Genomic DNA, 24742 nt, shown 5'->3' with positions numbered 1-24742 from the left:
AAAACCAAAAAAAAGAGTCAACCAGACACTGTCACTATGTTCCTCTTGAAGGAAGAATATAACCTACTTATGAGGTAGTCATGTAAAAAACGCGTATATATGTAGATATCAGTATAGATAGACAGGTAAATATGATACAGATAGATTTAGATATAGATGTAGGTATAGATATATAGATCAAATCTGATCAACCCTCTAGATCCAACTGCAAATTTGCAGGAAATTTCATGAAAGTTCAATCAACTCTAAATTCAATGAAAGCTCAATCAAAATTCTAGTAGATTTTCTTAGACAGTTGACAAATTGATTCCAAAATTAATATATAGAAAAATGAAGGCTCAAAGTCCACAAATAGCTAAATCAATTTTTTAAAAGAGCAAAGCATGGTGATTTGCTATATCAGATATTAGGACATACTACAGAGCTATATAATTTTATTAAAGTTTGGTTCTAACTCAAGAACAAACATATAAATCCAATGGAGCAGAAGAGAAAATACCTATATGTATAGGAACTTGATATATGATAAGGGTAACACCACAAATAAGTGGGAAAAGGATGATTTATTTAGTTGATGGTTTGCCAGTACAACCTCTACCTCATACCATACACAAAGGTGAATTCCAGGAAGATTAAAGACCTCAAATTGAAAGGTAAAATAATAGATCTAATAGAATAAAAACAAATGAAATTCTTTTTGTGACCTTTGTCAGGGATGAACCTCATAATCAAAACCCAAATAGCAAAAACCATAAGGCAAAAATTGATGAACTTGACTATAACAAACGTAAAGATTTATATTAATTAAAAGGATGCTGTGTTTATTTCCTAGGACTGCTATAACAAAGTACCACAAACTGAGAAGCTCAAAACAAAAATTTATTGTCTCATCATTCTAGATGCAATAAGTCTGAAGGCAAAGTGTCAGCCAGCCCTTGTTCCCTCTGAAACCCACAGGGGAGAATCCTTCCTTGGTTCTTCTAGCTTCCAGTTTTTACCAGCAATCCTTGGCATTCCTTGTTTCATAGGTGTATCACTCCAATCTCTGCCTTTATCACCATATGGCTATCTTCTCCCTGTGTGTCTCTGTCTTCGCATGGTATTTTCCCCTCCTTATAAGGACAGCAGGCATACTGGATTAGTGTCCACCCTAGAGACTTCATTTTAACTTGATTACAATCACAAAGACCTAATTTCCAAATAAGGTCACATTCACAGATACTAGGGGTAATGATTTCAACATGTCTTCTTGGGGAATACTATTCAACCCACTACAGTCTGCCCTATGCCCCCAACCCAAATTTACATCCTACCCACATGCAAAATACATTCACCCCATTTGAACATTCACAAAAGTCTTAACTCATTCCAACAACAATTCTAAGTCTAAAATCGTATCTAAACATTATCAACTCACAAAGTCCCAAATCTCATCATTTAAATAAGGTATAGACGAGACCCTGGGTATGATCCATTTGGGGACAAAATTCCTCTCCATCTGTGGGCCTGTAGAACTAGAAAACAAGTAGTCTGTTTCCAAAATACAATGATGGGACAGACATAGAATAGACATTCCCATTCCAAAATGGAGGAATCTAAAGGAATAAAAAGGTCACCATTTTCAAGCAAGTCTGAATCCCAGAAGGACAAATTCCTATGGATTTCAAGGTCTGAGAACAATCCTCTGTAGCTTGATGCTTTGTCCTCTGGACCTGTAGTGATAGCTGCTGCCTCTCTGGCCTCTGTCTCTGTATCTGTGGATCTGCCCTCGGAGTCATTCATCTTTTTCTTCAAGGGTAGTACATGTTTGTAGTTGAGTAGCTCTATCACCTACTTTCCTGCCTATAAAATCCCAGAAATCTGACAGCTTTCCTTTTCTTAACCAGCCTCTGTCCAAGCTGGCAGCGTTTTAACTGGCATATCATTCTCACAAACCTTGTGGGTTTCCTGTGTATGTCAGAGACATCTATGCCATTAGACAAATGTTCCCCACAGATACTTTCCACATAACTCTGCCTCTGTTTCTGGCTTCTGCTGAGATTTGATTTGACCCATTGGTCACATACCTAAATCTCTTCAGCAAAATATTGTCCAGCCACACCTTTGGTGCTCTCTCCAGAGTGTGCTTTCTCAACAGTGAATTTTCTAATTTTGGCAATCAGCATAAGCCAAGAAACTCCCAAACCATCAAGCTCCGGTTCCTTTATTTTTAACCATTTCTTCTTCAGTTGATCTCTCTCCTCTTGGAATTTGCTATAAGCAGTAAAGGGAAGCCAGGCCACACCTTCTACACTTTGCTTGGACATCTCCTCAGCTAAATATCCAAGCTGAGTTCTGATTTTTACCCAACAACAGAACATAAATCAGCCAAATTTTTAATTTTATTTTTTAATAAGAATTGCCTTTTTTCCAGTTTCCAATAACATGTTCCTCATTTCCTCCTGAGGCCTCACCAGAAGAACCTCTAATGTTCATATTTCTAGCAGCATTCTGTTCATGATGAGTACTGTATTCTCTAAGATGATAGAAGCTTTCTCAACTGTGCTCCTCACTTCTATCTGAGCCCTCACCAGAATAGCCTTCAATATTCATATTTCTGCCAATAATCTCTTCAGTTTAATATAGAATTTTTTAATAATGAGCCTCAAAATTCTTCCAGCCTCTGCCCATTACCTAATTCTAAAGCCACCTCCACATTTTTAGGCTTTTGTTACAGCAATACCTCACTACCCAGTACCAAAATCTGCACTAGTTTCCTAGGGTTGTCATAACATAGTTCCATAAACCAGGTGACTTAAAGCAACAGATGTTTATCCTCTCATAGTTCTGGAGACCAGAAGTCTGAAGTCAAAGTGTCAGCAGGACCATGCTCTCTCTGAAGGTTCTAGAAAAGAATCTTTCCTTGCCTCTTTCAGCTTCTGAGGGCCCCAGGCATTCCTTGGCTTATGGCAGCATAACTCCAATCTCTATCTCTGTCTTCACATGGCCTTCTTTACATGTCTTTCTGTGTCCTCTCCTCTTCTTATAAGGACACCAGTCATTAGATTTCATCTTGAGATCCTTAACTAGTTACATCTGCAAAGACCTTATTTCCAAATAAGGTCACATTCTGAGGTTCCTGGTGGACATGACTTCTTGGAAGACACAATTCAACCTGCTACAGATGCTATGGACAAAATTAATAAACAAGTGACAACTGATAGAAAATATTTTAAAAGTCTAAAATCATTAAAGACGATTACTATCTCCAACATGCAAGAGAACTGTGAATCAACAAAATGGAAAATCCTATAGAGAAAGAGGCAAAGGATATGAATAGGCAATCCATTGAGGCAGAAACTCAAATGAATAAAACTTTTATAAAGAGCTATTCAGTCTCATTAATAATAGGAGAAATCCAAATTAAAACAAGGAAACTCTACTTTATGTCCATAATTTTGGGTAGAAAAATTAAGTTTGCTAATACCAAGTATTGGCAAGAATGTGGAGGAATGGGACCCTACATAATTTATATTGACTTTCCATCTTGCTCAGAGTAAAGTCCACAAAGCCCTGCATTTCCTGGTCCAGCTACTTCTCCAGCCTCATCTCCGACCACCCTCTGCCCCCCTCTCTCTGCTGCAGCCCACCGGCCTCCATTCTGTTTCAAGTGTGCCAAGCACACTTTGACGCCAGGGTCTTGGCATTTGTTTCATGTGCCTAGAATACATTTACCCCATTCATGGCATGGTTCCTGATTTCCTTGAGGTTTCTGCTCAAATGTCACTTTGGGGGGTAGGCTTCCTTGACCACTCTGGTAACAGAGGACAGAGGCTCCCTCTTTGCTCAGTGTATTTCTCTCCATCACAGTTACAACTCTCTGACACACTTTATATTTTGCTTGTTTGTCTGTTGATTGTCTATCTCCCTCTACTAGAATGTTCACTCTGCTTTGCTCACTGCTGCATCCCCTGAGCCTAGAACAGAGCCTGGCATATTATAGGTGCTCGGTAAATGTGTTGAAAGAACAAGGAACTACTAATATTTATTGAGCGATTACTGGATATTGAATGCCTTCATTTAATCCTCACAACAACCATATTGGTCATTATTACTTCCATTTTACTGACTTGGAGACTGAGGCTTAGAGGGTTTAAGCATCTATGGGAGGTCACACAGTAGATGACTGAGCTGGGACTTGAGCCCAGCCTGGTTAATTCCAAAACCCAGGCTCTTAAACACTTCACTATACTTCTGTCAATCACCCACAGGGTTCATAATTCTCACATGGTGGACATGAACGTTCACAGCTCAGTTCTCCTGCCATAGGGAACACAGCTGTCATTCCTCTAGATCCAAAACCTCATTAGTGCCGAGGGCCTGCCTCCCCGGGGTTCCCCCAGGCAATGACCAAGCACAACCGGTACTTGTGCTGCCCTCTTCTAATGGCAGCTTTGGCTGGGGACTCTCCAATGCCTTTTTAGAGCTCTGCTAGGTCTCAGATTCTTCCTATGCAATCTTCCTTCCTTCCCCCTCTCTTTTCACAGAGTCACACTGCCTACTCCCGCTCCCTGCCCTTTGTCATTCACAGGGTTTTCACCAGTGAATCTCTTGCACCCCAGATCCCATCTTGGCTTCTGCTCTTTGGAGGTCCTGATCTAACATAAGCATAGTACCTACTATAGCTGGATATACACACCCCCCGTGACCCAGCAATTCCCTTCCCATATATATACTCAGAAGAAATGCATACATACTGTCACCAAAAGACATGCACAATAATGTTCACAGCAGCTCTATTCATAATAGCTCAAAACTGGAAACTACCCAAATGCCTATCAACAGTCAAACAGGTAAATAAATCATGGTATATTCACACAATAGGACATTATACATCAAGGAGAATGGATAATCTACAATTACTCACCACATGGATGGATCTCACAAACAGAATGTTGAGTAAAGGAAGCCAATGCAAAAGAGTACAGACTGTGAGATTCCATTCATATAAAGTACAAAACCAAGCAAAACTAATGCATGGTGTTAGAAGTCAGGACAGTGCTTATCTCTGGGGGCCGGGGGTGAAGACTAGAGAGAGGAGTAACAGGGATTTCTGGGGTGCTGGGGATGTTTTGTTTCTTGATCTGCATGGTAGTTAAGTGGCTTGATTTATTTTTTGGAAATTCCGCGCTTACAATATGTGCATTTTTCCCTAGGTACATTATACTGCAATTTTAAAATATTAACGAAAAATAGAAGATCAGGACAATGTTGAACAACGCTCACCAGAACGACAAAATCACAAGCCAACTGGTAAGCTCTAACCCTGTCCCCTGCTCCTGTCAGGGTTCCACCATCCTTATGGTCACTTCAAGACTCAAAAATGTCCCTTTCTTTAACCCTTGATGGCCAGTCTGCCACCAAATTCTCCTGGTCATTTCTTCACAATATCTGTCGGCTTTGACCTGGTTTTTTTGTGTTCCTGCTGTCACTGCTCCATCAGATGGCTAGGTTCAGCAGAAGCTGGCTTCTAACTAGTCTCCCAGCCTGGTCAGGGACTAGTGAGGCCAGCAAGGCACCCAGGGGGCTAAAATTTAAGGAGGCATCATTCTCAGGGTGCTGCAAGCATGGAGTTGACAGCAGAAAGTGATGTTTCTTTAAATTCTGCAACCAGGCACCTAGCTTGCCTCACACTAGTCCCTGCTCTGTCATGCTGGATTAATCTTGTTTTCCTCATGTCCCTCCCCTGCCGAAAGATTTACCATTGTCCCAGCTGCCTACTAAATTAAGGATGATCCTGGATAGGTCATACCATCTCCTTTAGCCTCAGCTTCTTTATATATACAGTGAGAAGCTGGACTTAGAGATGGCATATAGATTTCCTTTTTGAGTATAGCAAATCTAATTGTCTATAACAGCTATCTGGGGCATTGGGTTAAGAAAGATTCTGAGGACAAGTACAGATTCACTTGGAGAAAGGTACTGTGATCAAGTCCTGATATTTGGCATGAGCGAGAAAGAGTACAGCCTTGAAACACATACCAGGTGTTTGCCTTAAGTGACTAAGAACAAATTCTTTATCCTGGCATTCTAGACACTCCATAATCTAGTCTCATCATACAATGGTCCTATTTCCTAGATAATCAAGTGGAAAGTGTTCAGCCTAGTTTCAAAATACAGTACGGTGAAGTGCCCTGGGACAGCTGCACCGTGCTGAGTTGCAGCGTGGTTACCTGTGGTTGTAACATCACTCTCAGGCCCACTTGGGCAGAGCTCCCATTGGTCAATCCTTGGGCTCCCACTGGGCTCATCTCCATTTCCAGAACCTAATTCCAAAATACTGTTCTGAACTCCCTCCAGAGAGCTGATTTATGTCCTGGTTAAGAGAAAAGGAACCCAAAATATTGTGCCCATTTGTTTGAGCCATGGATGGTTAAACAGGGTCATCTCTCACCTGCTGACCAGCCTGGGCCTCTCGGCTCCTCTGGTACCTGCTGGATTTGACAGCTTAGCCCAGAAGACAAAGCCCAGACGATGAGTCCAGAGAAATGCCAACATAGGACCTCTTAGAGGTGCCCCCAGGGACTTGCTCATGGGGCTTTCTGAATCCAGGGTATACATACATACACACACACACACACACACACAGCCCAAAGTGCATGATTCATTGAATGGGGAAATCTCCCCAGTCCAAATTTTTCTTTTTTTCCCTCTTTCCCAACATCTTTCCACCCAAAATGGAGATGGCTGGGCTCTGCCTGAGCTGGCACATCCAGGACTCTCTGGTCAGAGAGAACCCAGCCCCCACCCAACCCCTCATCTCTTCTGGGTGGACACCTACATGCAGCTACCCAGAAGGCAGGTACATGTCCATACATGTACTACAGCAAGATTTGTGCTCTGCTTAGGCCGAATACCAGGAAAATGCAAAGCAGTAGTGGCTAATTCTCCACAGTGATGTATGGACGGTTTCTCAGAGGAGGTGACTGAGGTCTTACAGGATAAGTAATAGTTGGCCTAGAAGAGCAGAAAGGGAAGGGAAGGCTTGTGTCAAGGATGTAAGTAGGAATGAACTCAACATATTATACAGCAGCGGTGGGAGCTCAAAACCCCAGGACAGGACCTGTGTGTCTCCAGCCCAGGACCTCATTTCACCTGTTTGGGGGTCTCGGGGACATTCCTAACATCCCTATCCAGGATGGACCCATTAAGTACCGCACAATGGGTGAAACAGTAGGGAGATAACATTCTAGAGATCGGAGGTCCCAGAAGAGAACGAGCGGGGCACCTCTGCATCCCGTTCCCCTAGCAACGCCCGGCAAGTGGTCCTGTCCTGCTTCCTGTTGAGCTCATCACTGTCTATCCATTCAAGGGCCGGCTCCTGTCTGCTCATTGACTGAGCCCAGGGGATGGATGTGTGATGGAGTAAGCAATGGGGAGGAAGCGTGATCCCCTCCTGAGGTCATGAGACTGGTGGGTGGGGGCCCATCGCCATCCCAATGAGTGAATCAAGTAACCTGATTCTCAGGAAGGGATTTCAGTGAAGTCATCTGGAAGGAAAAGAACTCAGATACTGTGTGGCAGCAATATGTGAGCACAGAGGGCAAGAGGGGCAGCAGGGAGGGATGAGGGAGGGGGAGAGGCAGAAAGTTCCTTTCCCACTGTCCAAGAGCTCTTTCCACCGACTCCGCATCCCCAAGACACAACTACAGGCACCCTTCAAAGCCCTCCTCCTCCATGGAGCCTTCCCTGAGTGCCCCAGGCAGAAGGGCCAGAAGCACAACCAAGGTTGAGAACCACTCCCTCTAGACAGTTGTCTGAGGAAGCAGGACCCTGCAGTGGAATGAACAAGGGCTCAGGAGGCTCAATCTGGGTTTTATTTCCAATTCTGCCTCAACTAGATGGGTGACCTTGGGCAGCGTACTCGTCCTTAACAAGGACAATTTTCTCATCTGCCAGTTGAGAAGTGACCATAATACGTACATCTCTCAATATCGAGAGGATTACATAAGATATTTGTAAAGCCCCAGAACTTAGTAGATGCTTGATAAATGTATTTCTCTTGTAACATGCTTCATTTTCAAGCACACACCTCATCTCCTCATCTAGACTGCAAGCTCCAGAAGGGAAGTTTTGTAACACACACACACACACACAGTGACAGCACAACGCCTGGCACGTGGACAGCTCAATATATGCCTTTCAGAAATAACAACTTATAGAGCAAGAGGGAGAGAAAGGAAGCAAGGAGGCAGAACCTTGAGAAGAGAGATTTGCTCCACCTAAGGCTGGGCAGGAAGCTGAGTCCCATCCTTCTCGTCTAGTTGTCAAGTGCCTGTGTTCATTATCTTTTTTTTTTTTTTTTTTTTGCAGTACGCGGCCCTCTCACTGTTGTGGCCTCTCCCATTGCGGAGCACAGGCTCAGTTATTTGTGATCAAACGATTTGATGTGGATGTAATGTATAAATCCATACGGGTCCCACAGTCATTTAGTATTAATTAAGCAAGGCCATTTAAAGGCTGGGATTCCACTGGGCTTACTGCGCTTAGTGTTTAATGGCAAGAACCACTTGGCCACTCCGCTTTCTCTCTGCTTTTGCCTTGTCCCTTTTACCTCCAGAGGCCAGAGCTGGAGCAGAGTCACAGCTGCCCTGGGATGGACAGCAGTGCACAGGAGGACCCTGGCTGGGGTGCAGATAGATGATTGACAGGTGGGGAGTTCACTAGAGGCCCAGCCTTGACCTTGAGAAGCTGACATTTCATTAAGAAGAAATAAGGGCTGCATTGGCAGAACGCTAGCCTGGGAGGCTGGAGAATGGGGTTTTAGTCCTGCTCCACTGCTGCTGACTGTGCAACCTCATATAAGACACTCCCTCTCTGTTCTTCATCGGTTAATTAAGAGTCTGGACAAGCCAAGTTCATTCCCTCTATCTGGAATGCATCTCCTTCAGTTTCCCCTGGCTTCTTTATTCCGTCTTTCAGGTCTCAGCTCACATCAGCTCGTCCAGGAAGTCTCCTAACCAACTACTCCCCACCACCCCATCATTCTGGAGCATATTGTCTCTGCTTTATTTTCTTCATGGGACCTGTCACTATCTAAATTATCTCGGCATTTGTACTCATTTGTTTGCCTGTATATTATCTCTGTCTCCTCCCACTACAAACTCCACAAACCAAGGACTTCATCTGTCTTATTCAACACTTTAAGACCAATTCCCGGATCAGTACCTATTCTGTACGTGGCACATGTATATGGCACGTGGCAGGGGCTCAAAAAATAATCAACCACTGAATGAATCATTAGGTGATCACTAAAACCCCTTCAAGATGGGCATTCAATGGCCCTTGACATCTGGGCCCAGAAAGCAAGGGCAGAATTGGGTGCAGACAGAGCTGGGTTAGCCAGGAAGACTGGTGGGGGAAGGATGATTGGGACAAGTCCCAAGGGATGGAGCAAAACCGGCCTGGAGGGGAGGAAAAGATGGGTGCTGCCTTGAGCAGACGTCAGACATGAGCCAGAATGGTGGAGAGCTCCGAGTCTCAGCAGCTGCTACCCCTTTGGGCTTCCAGCCAAGACCATTTGGTGAAACTATATTAATAATCACAATACAAGAATCCCTTGTGGACAGGGACAGTTTCCCTTCCAAGGCACCACTATGCATATCACTTCACGTTATTCTCTTGCCATCCCCTTGATACAGGGGATGGAGAAATATCTTCTGTCATTTATAACACTTATATAAAATTAATAACGCCAAAATTATCCATTTGTATAGTACTTTCCAGTTTCCAGAACACACTTTCCTATACAAGAAGGCTAGTACATTCCCCATTTTGCAGAGGAGAAGACTCAGGGAGATGAAGTGACTTGTCCAAAGTCACCCATGGAATAGGTAGCCTGAAAAACTCAAACACAAAACTCAAATATTGTCTACAACCCAGTAGCCTCTTTCCAGATGAGGAAACTGAGGCACAGGGTACCTGGTGAGATTATGACAGTCCCTTCCACATATACCCAGGGGGACTAAGCTACTTGCAGGGCCAGGGTGAGGCCTGATGAGAACAGGGGGAAGGGAACAATCTCCCTTTCAGACTGCAGCATGGAGATGGAGATTAGTCCAAATGAAATATTTCATTATTCTAGTTCAGGGAGACAGCATCAGAGAACCATGGTATTACAGACTCCTAGAATTTTTAAGCTGAAAAGGATGATGGAGATATCTCCTATCTCTTTATACTAAGATTATAGATAGGGCTCAGTTCCTGGTTCTAAGCTCTTTGACTTATCATATAATTTCTGAAATGAAAAGCAAGATGCCATGCACAAAGTAGGCCCAATGAATATCTGATGCAGGGTCGAGCACTGAAAGCAGACAAGTAAGGCAGATCAAGGGTAACAAGTCAAACCGTGGTCGCCACTCGGCCTCAGTGTTGGGGTCTAATAGGGAGTGGTGAGGACTGTGGCAAGTTGGAGAATATAAACCTGTCTGAGGGGGGTATTACTGCAGCCAATCGTTGCCATGGAGGCGTGCAGGCTCAGTGTTATACCGATTCTTAAAATTTCCGAAGAAACGCCAGAGATGAAGATCTCTATTAGAAAGTCTAGAATTTTAAATGTTGGCGTGTAAATGTAAAGCACTGTGTGAGCCAAGCAAAATATGTCTAACATTAAGTTTCCATCCATTGACACTTGTAGTTAAGTGGATAACTCAACTCTGTTCAACCCCTTCATTGTGCAGAGGGGGCAACTCGTAGAGTTAAGCTATGGTCCTGAGATCACAAGCAATTAGGGGCAAAGACTAATCGCTCCAGATTTCTAATCCAATTCTTAAACTGTTGACCCTGAGATCAGGCATCTGAGAATCCAGTAGGTTTAGAGACACATCACTACATGGTTTGATGTCCTGCATCCACACGTTCCATCCAGCCCAGACCCTGGCCCAGAAGTCAGGGTCCATCCTCCCGCCTGACCCGGAAGGCCTCGCCCACAGAAGATGGGCAAGGGATGGACGTAGCACCTCCTGATCTCCTTCCATCCAACACCTTGGGAGGTCCCCCCACCCTCTTCACAATGCCCCATCCTCAGGCCACTTAGAATGCAGCACCGTGGCACAAGCCAGCTGTCACTTAGGCACTTACAGGCATAACCGTGGAAAAACCAAAGCACGGTTATTACACTTAATAACCAGTTGCCACATCATCAACTCATTGGAGTCTGAGAGGCGCTGTTAGGATGTCAGCTCCCTCAGCCTAACAAGTCAGCACTAGAGGCGGGCACAGATGGGGCTAGGCAGCAGCCTCCAGGAGTCACTCTGTCCCCTTCCTGCCTCATGCAGAGGACACTCACCCAAGGCCAGCCTGAGGCTCATTCCTGCCCTCTCCCCCGACCCGACAGTGCTCAGGAACTTAGCAGCTACACCAATGGCATCCAGGGTTTGGAGGAGAGCCAGAACCCCAGAGAAGGGGGGTCTAGGCCCTGACTGGTATCTGAACAGGAGGAAGCAAACTGGCTTGGCAGACTGGGGCCCAGGGGTCTGGAGGAAGAGTATCCAGGGCTAGGACCCCTGCAGTGGTATCCTGGCTCTGCTGTGTGACCTCAAGTAAGTTACTTCATCTTTCTGAGCCCCCGTTGCCCCATTTGTATAAGGTGGTACCTCAAAGCTTTCTTATAAGGGTTCATTGAAATGTATGCATAGTGCCCAGGATGGCTTCCACACCCAATACATGGCAGGTATCACCGAGCTCTTATTGAGCAGAAAGATGCAGAGGTTGGGGGTCCTGAGCTGGGGAACAAGGACAAGCACAGGGATTAACAGGAAATAAGACCACTAGGAAATGTTTCTGAATTGGCCTAATACACTGAGGAAAGGTCTTTTAGAGCTGCGATGAAAATAATTAGCAATAATAAAACCTAACATTATCCTTATTGTCCCCCTTTTAGAGTGAAAGTTCAGAGAGGTTGATTTACTTACCCAAGGTAATCCAGCAAGCAAGTGGTAGAACTGGGCTTGGAGGCCAGGCAGTGAGACTGCAACTGAGATTTTAGCCATCCTTGCCGTCCTCCCTCTCCCCTCCCCTCCTAGTCCTGATATCTACAAGGGAAGACCTGCTGTGATGTGGGGCTGGGGGAGGGAGCAGTTCCAGGATGGAGGCCAGGGCAGAGGCCTCCAGAACGCAAAGATCCTCCTGTTACTCTGGGTCAAGGCCACATGAGCCACGCCTCCATGAGGCCCAGTCAAAGCGGTGGTCCCCACCGAAAGCCTTGAAGGGCGCGCGCGCACACACACACACACACACACACACACACACACACACACACACACACACACACACACACACACACACACACACACACACACACACACACACACACACACACACACACACACACACACACACACACCCCCCCCCCCCCCCCCCCCCCGCTGGACGGGCCTCTCCCGCTGCCCCTCTCTGGCCTGAGGCAGTGCAGTGCTGCCATCTTTCGGCCCCACGCGGTACTGCAGCCCCACCCGCCCTCCGGGGCGAACCCAGCCGGAGCAGCTGCCCCCAGGGGCACCGGCCGCCAGCCTGTCCTGCAGTCTGTGCCTGGAGTGGGGGGTCCTCCTCCGTGAGCCCTGGAAGGACGGCTTCTCAGCATCAGCCATGGCCCAAGACTCCAAACCAGTCCAGGCAGCCACAACGGGGCCCTCTGCCCTTGGAGAAAGACAGTGTGTTCAGGCCCCAAGGGTACAGGGCTCCCTGAGGTTGCCTCCTGCCCCGCCCCATGCCTGGGCTTGCGCTGGGACCTGGGACCGCAGAACAGGGAAAGGGAGCGGGTGAGTGTGAGAGAGAGCATCTCCCGAGACCTGGGGGGAGATTCACTGCCAGCTTCTGTGAGATTCCCAGAGAGCCAGGAGCCCTTATCTCTAGAGGAGGGATTGTGGGTAGTGTGTATGTTTTTTGTTAGTTAGCCTTTTTATTTGTTTTATTGTGTTTATTTCTTATTTTTTCTTTCTTTTTTTTCTTTATGCTTAATTGGAATTTTACATTTTTCTGCAATGACCAAGTAAGCCTCAAGAAATAACGTGATATGTTTATAAACTTACCTGAAAGTAAATTTGCTTTTAAGTAAAGACATAACAATTTTAGAGCAAAAAGGGACCTTTTGCCAAACCCCTTTCTTTCACAGATGAGGAAAATGAGCTCCAAGATAGGTGACTTGCCCAAGGTCATACCCCTAGTCAGTGGGGAGATGGACTGGAACTTCCCTCTCAGGACAGGATCTTTCCTCTTTGAGAGTGGGCTGGGCCTTCCCTGACCCTCCAGCCAGGGTATGATCCCCTATTAGTCCCACAGCACCCATTTTTCTGTTTCCTGTCTGTCCCTCTCATGAAAGCTTTGTGGAGGCAAGAACCTCACCTGCATTGTCCACTAAGGTATTCCCAGTGTCCATGTTGAGTGATTGAATGGAGTTAATCAGGGAAGGCTCCCAGGAGGAGGTGAGTATACATCCATTTTTGAAAAGGCAATGGTCGTAGATCAATAGAAGACAGGAAGCATCCCAGGAGGTGGAGGATGGCCTAGAGCTGGCACACAGTAACTATGTATTCCCAAATACTTGTGGGGGAGGGGAAAATGGCAGAATGGCATGGACTGTCCTCCCACACACATAGGTGAGCTAGGATGGTTTTGCTCATCTGGGAATCTGGGACAGAAGCTAGAAAGAGCTCCTCTCTGGCACCAGGAAGGGCTCACTAAGAACCGAAGCCTCAGGGCAGCCTAGCTGGGTCTGTTGGGATCTGGCTGGGCCTGGTTGACTGTACTGGATGGGGTCTGACCAGGCCTGGGTGGGTGCGCTGGCTGAGCCTGGCTGAGCTGGCAGCTTCCTCCTTGCTCCCGTATTTAGGAGCGCCTAGCACCGGCCTCTCAGTCTAATCTCCCAGGGCTCTAGTTTAGAGACATATAGGGGGGAAAGTCCAGAAACGTTGAGGCTAAGGGGAAAATGTGAGGCGGGTCCAAATTTATGCAATGTCTTGTTTTTAGGGCCCTTCACAATAGCACTATTAGTTTAGGAACATAGATGCATTAAGATATAATGATCAGGGACTTCCCTCATGGCGCAGTGGTTAAGAATCCGCCTGCCAATGCAGGGGACACAGGTTCGAGCCCTGGTCTGGGAAGATCCCACATGCTGCGTAGCAACTAAGCCCGTGCGCCACAACTGCTGAAGCACGCGAGCCTAGAGCCTGTGATCTGCAACAAGAGAAGCCCACGCACCACACTGAAGAGTAGCCCCTGCTCACCTCAACTAGAGAAAGCCCAGGCACAGCAAGCAGCAAAGACCCAACGAAGCCATAAATAAATATAAATAAATCTAAAAAAAAAAAAAAAAGATATAATGATCAAGTTGAAATATAGAGGCCATTTACTGTGTACAGATATGAAAGTCAGAGAAAAATGGAAAATTTTCAGCAGAAAGAAATGGATACTTCCTAAAGGAAAAACATTCTCTTAACATTTCTGGAAAAGTCCCTCAAAAGGTTCTTGGGGAAAAGCTTTATTGCCCCTAGAATGTTACATAACACCTACGTGACGAGGAGGCAGAAGGCTCCGTGCAAGTCCCTCCTCAGGAGACACACATGTACTGGGCACCTGCTGTGTGCCTGGCTCGGTGCCAGGCTCGTCCTGTGCACAGCCTGGTGTGACAAAAAGGCGACACCTGTAGATCACAGGCACATGCGGCAAACCTCAGCCAAGGGACAGCATCACCAGAACACAGGGGAGGCAGGGCCTGTCAGCCTCAGCCTCTGCTTAGGCCAGGTGAGGGGCGTAGGTGCATTGGTCTGGCCTGGGGCCTGGCACGATGCACATGCTGCTGTGCACCCCCCTCTGCACCTGGGCCTGCTTTGGGATTCTGACTTTACACTTCCTCCTGCAAAGTCTTTAACACCAAAACCTAAAGAGACGGGGTGCTGGTTAAGGGCCCCTCCAGGGATGGGAGCAGGGATAACTGTTTATTGTTTCTGATTCAAAACCGAACTCAGAGAGAGCAAAGGCCAAATGATAGACAGAGACTCGGAGAAAGATACCCAGAGAGGGATGGAAAGTGAGAGACAGGGAGAAAAAGAAAGATGGAGAAATAAAGAAGTAGGGAAAAGAGGAGAGAGACAAAGCGACAGAAACGAGGAGAGAAGCTTACAAAGCAGGAGAGAAAGGGAAGCTTACAGGGCAGGGGAAAGGAAGGCAAGCTAAGGAGACAAAGGGATGAACCAACAGTGAAAGGACCAGGGAGGCGGCAGAAACAATCTCTCCAGGCGGCCCCAACCCTCTTCCACCCTCCCCGCAGGCACAGCTAAGAAACGGGAGGCGGGAAGAGGAAGCAGAGCCCGGTGAAGTCGCTGGGTAACCTTGGAGACGAGAGCCAGGCAGCCGGGCGTAGGGAGAGGCGCAGCGAGAAGGAGGGAGGCGGGCTCGGCTCCGCAGAAGACCGCAACAGGTCCGGCCGCCGCAGGAGGGGTGGGGGCGGGGCATAGAGGCCGAGGCGTGAGACCTGGATGAGCTGGGGGAGGGGGGAACAAAAGATTCCAGAAACAAACATAACGAGGACTAAGGAGTCGAATAAAGAGAGAGATTTTACCGAGAACCAATTTAGGGAAGAAAGGGCAAGGAGTTCGGGAGCTGTGATAACAGGAAAGGGGGGTGGGGGGCTGGGGCGGGGAACCGGGTGGAGACGAGGCCAGCAGGAGCCAGCCCAGATGACTGGGCTGGAGCACGGAGGGGCCAGGACATCGGGGCTGTGCAGAGGAGTGCAGGCAGAAAACAGTCACAGCTGACTGGCCAGGAGGGGCTCCGATTTCTGACCCCTTCCCTGAGACTCACTGGGGGTATCGCTGCAGCATCCACCCCCAGCTGGGGATGCAGGGTTTCTGAGTCCCAGATGGCTGGCTGGAGGGCCATTCCACTCACTGTGTCCTGAATTCTTGCTGAGCTCCCACTATGTACCAGGTGTGTGCGGGGCACTCTGGGGACACAGGGACCATTAGACAAACATATGCCCTCAAGCCACTCATACGCTAATAGACAGGGCGGAGAGCTCTCTTGGATCAGTTAATGCCAGCTTGGGGCACATCAGAGAAAGCCTCCCCCTGGTTGTTATTGAGCCATACTTCGAAGGCTGGGAAGGGCCAAGATGGAGGGGAAGGGCTTGTCAGGTGGAGGAGAGGCAAGAGGCCCAGCAGGAGGCAGAAAAGGAAAGCCTGATTTGAATCCACAGCTGCTGACTAGCTGTGTGTTCCTGAGCAAGTTACCTAACTTCTCTGAACCTCTCTTTCCCCATCTTGCAGAATTGTTTAAGGATTATGACAACACGATCTTTTATGACACTCCTCCCTTCTAAAAATGAAGTCCCCTCCACTCGTGTGGGGCCAGACTTAGTGACTTGCTTCTAACAACAAAAACGTGGCAGAAGTGACAGTGTGACTTCAGATACTAGGCCATAAAGAACACTGCAGCTTCCTCCTTGCTCTCTGTTGGATCACTCACTCTGGCAGCAGCCATACTGTGAAGACACTCAAGCAGTCCTACGGAGAGGCCCACACAGCAAGGAACCGAGGCATGTGAGTGTGCCAGCTTGGAAGTGGCTCCTCCGGCCACAGTCAGGCCTTCAGATGATGCAGCCCTGGCTCGAAAGCCGATCTTGGCTGCAGCCTCATGAGAGACCTGGAACCAAAACCACCCTGCTAAGCCCTTCCTGAGTTCCTGACCCACAGAAAGGGTGTGAGATAATAAACCTGTATTTTAAGATCCTGAAGTGTATGATAATGTGTTACAAGGCAATGGGGAGCTGATACAGGGGCTTGCAGTCGGGTCTAGAGCCACAACCCCAACAATGGCCCCTGGGGACCTGTGTTGTAACCTCAGTGCCCGCAGCAGGGAAGGTGAGGAGAAGATGCAGAGGCACCGAGGCAGGACGTCAACAGTAGTGCAGCAGACAGAGTTCTGAATGACGCCCACAGCAGGCCTGGATACGGAGGGCATGGGCGGGGCCTGGGTTGTTCAGAATTCCCAGGAAAAGCAGGTCCCCATCATCCCCAGCTCTTCCCACACTGACACAGCTATGTAGCTTGCCTAGGCTAGCAGGAAGGCCAGGGTAGAAGTGAGAACAAAATGACATTTGCCTCACCTGGCCTTAAACCTCAGTCTACCACTTACTACCTGGGGTATACTGCACAAGTGACCTTGATTCTGCCTCCGTTTCTCATCTGTAAAATGATGATGATAAGCCTGGCTTCCTTGGGCATTATTCTCATGGCACGGCAAAGAGTCTCATTACATGAGAATCAAATGAGAAATAAATATACAACATCAAGTTCAAAGTTGAAGTCTTGGAATACTCACCCCTTGAAGCCAGGAGAGCAGGTCCAGCTGGGGATTTCCCATTTTTTATTTACCTTCTGACTCCCAAGTTGCCCATTTCCTTTAGGGCCTGAAATAATTTGCAGGGGGAGCTTAAAAGGAAAGGTTTAAAAAAAAAAAGGGGGGCACTGGTCATTCCTGTCCCATAACAATTCTAAGTAGTTGCGGGCTTGTTTACAGAGCAAATCTTGTCCTTGACCTCATTCATTCTCATCACAACCCTGGGTTACTCACTAGCCACCTTTGCTCTGCTAAGCTCTCTAAGCCTCAGTCTCCTCCTCTGTGAAATGGGGGTAATAACAGCATCAGATCCACAGTGTTGCTACGAGAGTTAAATGAAATCACAGTGGAACAGGCCTGGTGAGTCCTCCTCAAATGTGCGGGATGATTGAGACAATGGCACCTGTGATACCAAATAAGGCCATGTTCTTATAGCACAGAATTTAAACAGCTCAGGGAGTCCAATTTCATTTACAGAGGAAGGTCCATTCTTCTGAGGCCTTCTCCTCAAGTAACAATTGTTGGGAACCCCAAGAAATTCTGACATGGGGTGATAATCTGTCCTCCTCCTACACACCTACGGCCCCCCAACCATCCAGCATTCATTCATCTCTGTAACCATGAGTATACCTCCCACCACAGTGCCTGCAGAGAGTAGGATAAGGACATGTCAGATGGATGTGTCGGCAGGTAGATGGATGAATGGGCGGATGGATGGATGGATAAAAATGGATGAATAGATGGGTGGATGAATGAGTAGGTGGATGGATGGATGGACGAAAAGATAGATGTAAGGATGGACAAACAGATAGATGTAAGGATGATTTAAGGGTGTCCTTCACTCTAGGCCTCATGCCAGACCTCACCCTAGTCCTTTCTTGGGGCTCAGTGTGGGCAGAGAGAATTTCTCTCCTGCAGGGAGAGAGAAGAGACAGAGGAACATCAACCATCCCACAATTTGTTCTCAATCTTAATTAAACACATTTTTGATGAGTTCATCAGCTTCACCTAATTAGGCTGTCCTAGAGCCATCTCTGCCTTAGGGTGTGTTGAAGCCGTCTGGGCTTCTCCCTCAGAAGGGCGGGAGGAAGGACTCTAGTCAGACCTAGAAGCCGGCGCTCTTCACGGTCAGGGGGGTGGGGGGCCAGCAGCCTGAGGGGAAAACCCAGGCAGCAAGGCGGGAGACTCCCACCATGTCCTCAATCTCCATGAAGTCTTAGGATTCTCTGGGGTGAAGGCAGGGAGAGAGGAAGGGGAGCAAAGACTCCTCACCGGATGTCCCCCGCCCAGAGACGCCCAGAAGTCTTCCAGAGAAGAGATGGGGCTGGCTAGTGGCCTTTGGCGTCATAGAAAGAACCCGAACTTGAGTTGGAGGTCTTGGCCTGAAGACTCAACCATACATGTCCCGGCTGTGGGCAAGTCATAGGACCTCTCGGAGCCTCATTTTGGGGAGGAAGTTGGATTGGATGATCTCGTAAGATCCCTCCCATCTCTCAAGACTCATGAGTCCAGAAGACAGACTTCAAGGTCATTCAGGAGCTCATGATCTGGACACCAGGATGGAGTCAGGAAAGTTCCACCCCCTGGCTGGCCGCCTGGGGGCCTCAATGACTCAGCCTTCTGAGTCCCTTCTCCAGATCTGTGACTGGTTTTGGGAAGGACACCCTAGCAGAGCCTGAGCCTCAGACCAGTGGGGAGGGGGAGGAGGTGGGGTAGGCAAGGAGGCTGTGACAGTGACTGGAGCCTCTGAGCATGCCACAGACCCTGTTTTTTCTGCAGAGGTGGCTGCCCTAGAGGGAGCAGGTACCCTCCCAGCCCTAAACCTTCTGGGAGATGGAGAGCCAGGCTGCTGCCTAGTGCCAACGAGGAGCTCTGCTCGCATCCTCCCCCGCCAAGTCCTCAAGAGCCAGGCAGAAGCTCCAGCCACAGGGAGGGAGGGCCAAGCTGCCAATCTACCCCAGTCACCACCTTGAACTCTGAGCCCCATTCTCCCTGCTGTGAGTGCCACCTGGCCAGCCCAGACAGCCCTGGCAAGGACCTGGAGCCAGGCCAAGCCCCCAGCACGGATAGCGACTCATGGCGCTCCAGCTCTACTAGGCCAGACTCCACCAATCAGGGGATGAGTCTCTCTGAACCTCGGCCTCAACAGCTCCAAAACAGAGCCAGGGACGTGGGAGGGGCAACACAAATGGCCAGCCCTCACCTTCCACCAAGCACAGGAAAGGACGAGAGGAGGCCAGCATCACCCAGGAGAGAGTACCTGCTAGGATACTTTGCCTCCCTCTGGGCTCCAACCCAGCCTTCCCACCCTGTGGCCACGAGCACCCCTTGCCGGCCCCGCTCACAGCTCTCAAAGCCTGGTCATTGCACAGAGAAAGGGCTGAGCCCAGGGAGGAGCAATGGCTTTCCCAAGCAGCCACAGTGGGGAGCAGGGAGCTCCTCAGGGCCAACCTGTGGTGTGGCCCTCAGGTAGAGGGGCCGAGGTGCAGGCTGCAGAGCCTAGCATCAGACTCGCCTTGGGTTTCGCTGATCCACATGGGAGGGTCCCTAGGCAGACAAGAGACGGTGGCTTGAGCTGTGTCTGGCTTGGAGACTGGCTCCACCTGTCCTCATGTCCCTGCCACAAACCTGCCACGTGATCTTCCGCAAGTGAACTAGCCCCTCTGTGTCTAAGTTTCCTCATCTGTAAAATGGGCATAATTTCTGCCCCACACTCCCCTCAGCTCAGGGCTTCCTGGGAGATAAACACTCTGTGTCAGTCAGAGACTGCCAGAGCTGCAAACAAGCCAGCGGAACACCCGCCCCTCCTGGTTTTGCAGTTGTAGAAGAGGCTCGGATAATTGAGGTGACTTCTCCAAGGTCACACAGTTCACTGTGCTAGAATGTGGATCCAAACGCTCACCACTGTACAAATAACAGAAACAATGTTTCTACAACAGATATTTGCCTCAGTGGTCATCTGATGCAAGTTACAGACCCTTCCTCTGAAAAATACTCATATGCACTGACATGCAGACTGCTCATGTGACCTACGGAGATTTGCTCCTGAAGCCCATTCATGGATTAGCTGGTGGTTGAGGATTCTAGCTCTCCCACTGTGTGACCTTGGGAAATTTACTTAACCTCTCTGTGCCTCATTTTTTCATTTTGCAATAATCAAAGGGGGACAGTAATAGTACATGCCTCATAGGTTGTTCTGAGGATTTAATGAGTCCTATACGTGTCAAGTACTTGGAACAATGCTTGGCTCATAATAAATGCTAAATGAGTGTTTGCTGTTATTACTCCCTGAATAGTCTCGGCTTCCCAGGAGCAGCCATCCTCCTGGGGGTCCTTCAAATGTCCAAGTGTAGCTGCTCAGGCCTGCCCCAACTCCCAGCCTCACGCAGGCTGGGTCAGTAAACTCTGTGGGATGAGGATCCCTCCCCCACCAGGCAAATGCCCCACCCCCCGCCAAGCCTTGACCATCCCCGGCTTGCCCAATGCCCACCTGGGCAGCTGCTGCCAGCAGTTCCAGGAACCCAGCCTTGTCCCTCCCCTGCCCTGCCCTGCCCTCCCTGCTGCCCAGGAATCAATGCAATCCCCTAAAAGCTCATGACTCGGAGGTAATTATAAGAAGCATCAATTACCCAGCAATGTGGATTTTATGAATTCAATTAATTTGCATGGCGATCGATATGGGAGGGTTTGCTGGGGTCCCCGGGGGAAGTTAGGACATTGTTCTGCACACTATTGATTTTACAATGTAAAACAAAACCTCTCTCCTCGAATTCATAGATGCCCATTCATCCATATTAACTTTCAGATCATTTATTTTTGTATGTCTTTCAACTCTGTTTGTTGCTATCACACAAATGCAGAGTATTACATTGTAGGGAATAATTGAATCAATACAGTCATGCCATGCCAGGCTTCCCTGACTTGAGGAAGAGATGCTGGTCAGTGAGCTGCTCTTCCTCATATTCCTGCCCTCTGCTCTCCCCAGACATCCCCTCACACCCGTCCCCCCACTAAACACTCCCTCTCCCAAGCAGGCCACTCCCTGAACCCTAAGTCCCCCACTCCATCAGATTCCTGATAGACTTAGAGTACAGCTGGAGGGATGCGGTTAGACAACAGGCAGAACTTTTCAAACCCAAGAAGAGTTGGCAGGAATAGAACACTCCCCTTTTCCAAAGGATCTTCAGAACCAAAAACATGCAAGCACAATGGTGGCCTAAGTCAGGGGTATGGACCCAATGACCCCTCAGTGACCTGTGTCTCTGCTACTCAGAGGAAAGGCATTTATACCCTGGGCTGGGGGAAGAGTGTTTCTTCTCCTTCCCCAGAGCCAATGAGGTTGAGAAGACAGAATTTCCCAAAAGTTATTCCACCCCCATCCCGCGGAAGAGGCCAAGTTTAATAGGAGAAGTGGTCGTCAAAAAAGTAAGGGGCCCACAAACCTTAGCCTCCCATTCTCCCCGACTCAGGGGTCCCCAGCCCTGCTGTGTTCCTGACGTCCTGCCCATCCCTACCCAGTGGCCAGCTTCCCTCAGGCCTCCCTGAAAGAGGCCAGGCTCTGCTCTCAGCAGCATCTAGAAACTGGCACGAACACGCAGGCGCACGTATGTGCACACACACGCACACAGCAGTGCAGATACAAGGCTGGGACCCCCCGACACAGCCACACCCCCGGGAGAGCATGAGCTGGGGCTACCCCACCTCCCTCCACAAAGCCCCAACTCAGCAAACATCCTCAGCACCCCGTGTCTGGAGAAGGAAAGAAATCTTTTTTTTTTAAATTTGCCTCTGCCCCCCCCACCCCTGTTAGGATATTAGACAGCTAAACAGCCTGGCGCCTGTTTCCTTCAGATAACCAGTTCCTGACGAACCCCCTAATTGTCCCCAGAATCTCAGCACCAGTGTATAGAGTAGGTCATTTAACCAACAGTACACACAACTAAATAAAAATCCATTTTCCAAGAGAAAATTCTATTCTTATCAGAGGTTTGCAAGAGGGTTGCAAGCAGCCCATGTTAATTGAAGCTTTGATGTTTGTAGGAGGAGGCCTCTAATCAACGCCACAAAGGAGGCTGATCCACTGCAGTGGGCCCCTCGGCCAGCCGAGGACCGGACTCCAGGGAGCCGGTGACAGCGGGCAGGGGAGAGGACAGAGGGCCCAGGCCAGTCACTGGACACCACAGGGTCCCAGCTATTGCCCCAGGCCCAGAACCAGCACAAAGACACCAGGAGGCAAGTGGCTGGGTCAGGAAGGTCACTGAAGCCGGAGGTGAGCTAGGGCCCGGCGTCAGGAGGCACCTCATGATTGCTCACTCGTGGCCTTGGGCAAGTCACTTGCCCTTTCTGAGCCCCAATTTCTCCTCTGGATGACCAGAACCCTCTTTACCTGCTCTGAAAACCCATTTGACAATGATCAAATAAAAATAAAATCCAGAAAGGGAAGTTTCATTTTTGAGGACGTCCTGTGAGCCAGCTAACCACCACTTTACAATCTATAGAGTACACAGTACACATTATGCTCACTGCCGATTGCTCTGTGTTTATTCCTTATCTCATTACATCTTCAAGGTGGGGAATCTTACCCTATTTTGCAGATAAGGAAACTGAGGCTCAGAGCAGCTAAGTGTCTTGCCCAAAACCTCACAGTAGAAAGTGGCGTGGTTGGGATTCAAACCTGCTGTCTTTGCCTCTAGAATCCAAGCAGCTTTCTCTTATCTGAGCTACTTCTCCTAAAATGAGGTGGGAGGGCCCATCCAGCCCTTCCTCCCTATCTCCCCCACCTGCCCTCCCCTAACCCCAGTAACGATTAACATCCACACATACACATGCATCATTTCCCTTGTTCATCACAGCAACCTCCAAAGCAGGCAGGAGGCACCTGGAAACAAGAAGATGAGTCTTGCAGAAATGTGTGTGGGTTGATGAGGTAACATTCATAAAGAGTCAGCTTCATCTGGACCATGACAAGCTCTCAAGGACTGGCAGCCCCAGCACTGTGATGATGTAATGATGGTGGTGGCGATGCTGATTTTCATACCTGGTAACCAAGCACACACTGTACCTTCCACACAAGGCATAGTTAGCAGTAGTAGTTAAATCCTCCTCATTTTCTACATGCAGAAACTGAGCTCACAGGATGTCAGTGAGTTTTCCAGGCCACACAGCCAGTGAGTGCCACTGGGATGTCTTGAACCTCAGACTTCAGTCACAAGCCCATGACCGGTCCACTGTGCCCCTGTTGTCCAGTGCTTTACAAGGCCACTGCTGATAAGGGCTGAGGCGGGAGGGAGGAGGGAGAAATCCAAACACGGAGCTGCCTGGGTGCTATGGACTGAATCGTGTCCCCCCCACCAAATTTATATGTTGACGCCCTAGCGCCCAGTGTGATGGTATTTGGAGGCGGGGCCTTCAGGTGGCGATTAGGTTCCGATGAGGTTGTGAGGGTGGGACTTTCTTGATGGAATTAGCGCCCTTATAAGGAACACCCAATCTGTGGGCATCTTGATCTTGGACTACCAGTCTCCAAAACTGTGAGAAACAAATGTCTGTTGTTTAAGCCACCCCATCTACGGTATTTTGTATGGCCGCCCAAGCTAAGACATGGGGCTGTCAACATCACAACTCATGCACTTGCCGGGCAGCAGATTGAGAGATGAGAGGTTTACCAGGAACCTCCACACCCATGACCTTATTTGATGACTTTACCTGCTGGGATAAACCAACGATGAGAGAACCAAGGCCCAGAGAGCTCCGGTGACTTGTTCAAGATCACAGGGCTTGCAAGGAGCTGAATTAAGTCCCAAATCCATGTCTTTGGACCCTGTACCAAGGCCACTAGGTACAGGGTGCAAAATGTAATGTGGCTAGCTCAAAATCAGGAGTTAAAACCAGGTGCCCAGAAACAGGCACTGGGCTCAGCCTTCCCCACAGCGCCCTGGGACCCCAAATCTCTGGCAGGCAGACAGCTGTGTCTACAGAGTGTGGTGGCCCCAAAAGGGAAGGAAAGGGGTGGGGTAGACCATCTCAGGGTGAGCTGAGTGATTCTTACAAGGGTAGAGGCCTCTAGTTTCTGGCTGTCCAATTGCTGGTGGGGCCTGTAGAAAGATGAGGAAGGTTCAGTGGACCAACTGCACTGAGTCAGGGCCAAGGTGGGTGGGATGCCTCAGGACACACAAACCTCCTCATGTTTAACCAACTCAGCTAATCCATTTGCCTTGGCAGCAGTGGGACTTTTTGCTTATGTGCTGACATGCCGAGAGTTAAAGATCGGTAAGCATTTAGAAAAACCCTTCTAAAAGCAGAGGAGGGCTCACGAACCGGGTCCCCTGATCATGAGATCAACTCCCAAGGAAGCTGAGTGACTCGA

Source organism: Grampus griseus (assembly GCF_964374135.1).
Source record: "Grampus griseus genome assembly, chromosome: 8".
Lineage (NCBI taxonomy): Eukaryota > Metazoa > Chordata > Mammalia > Artiodactyla > Delphinidae > Grampus > Grampus griseus.
The sequence above is the reverse complement of the archived record's forward strand: the minus strand, read 5'-3'. Positions refer to the sequence as shown.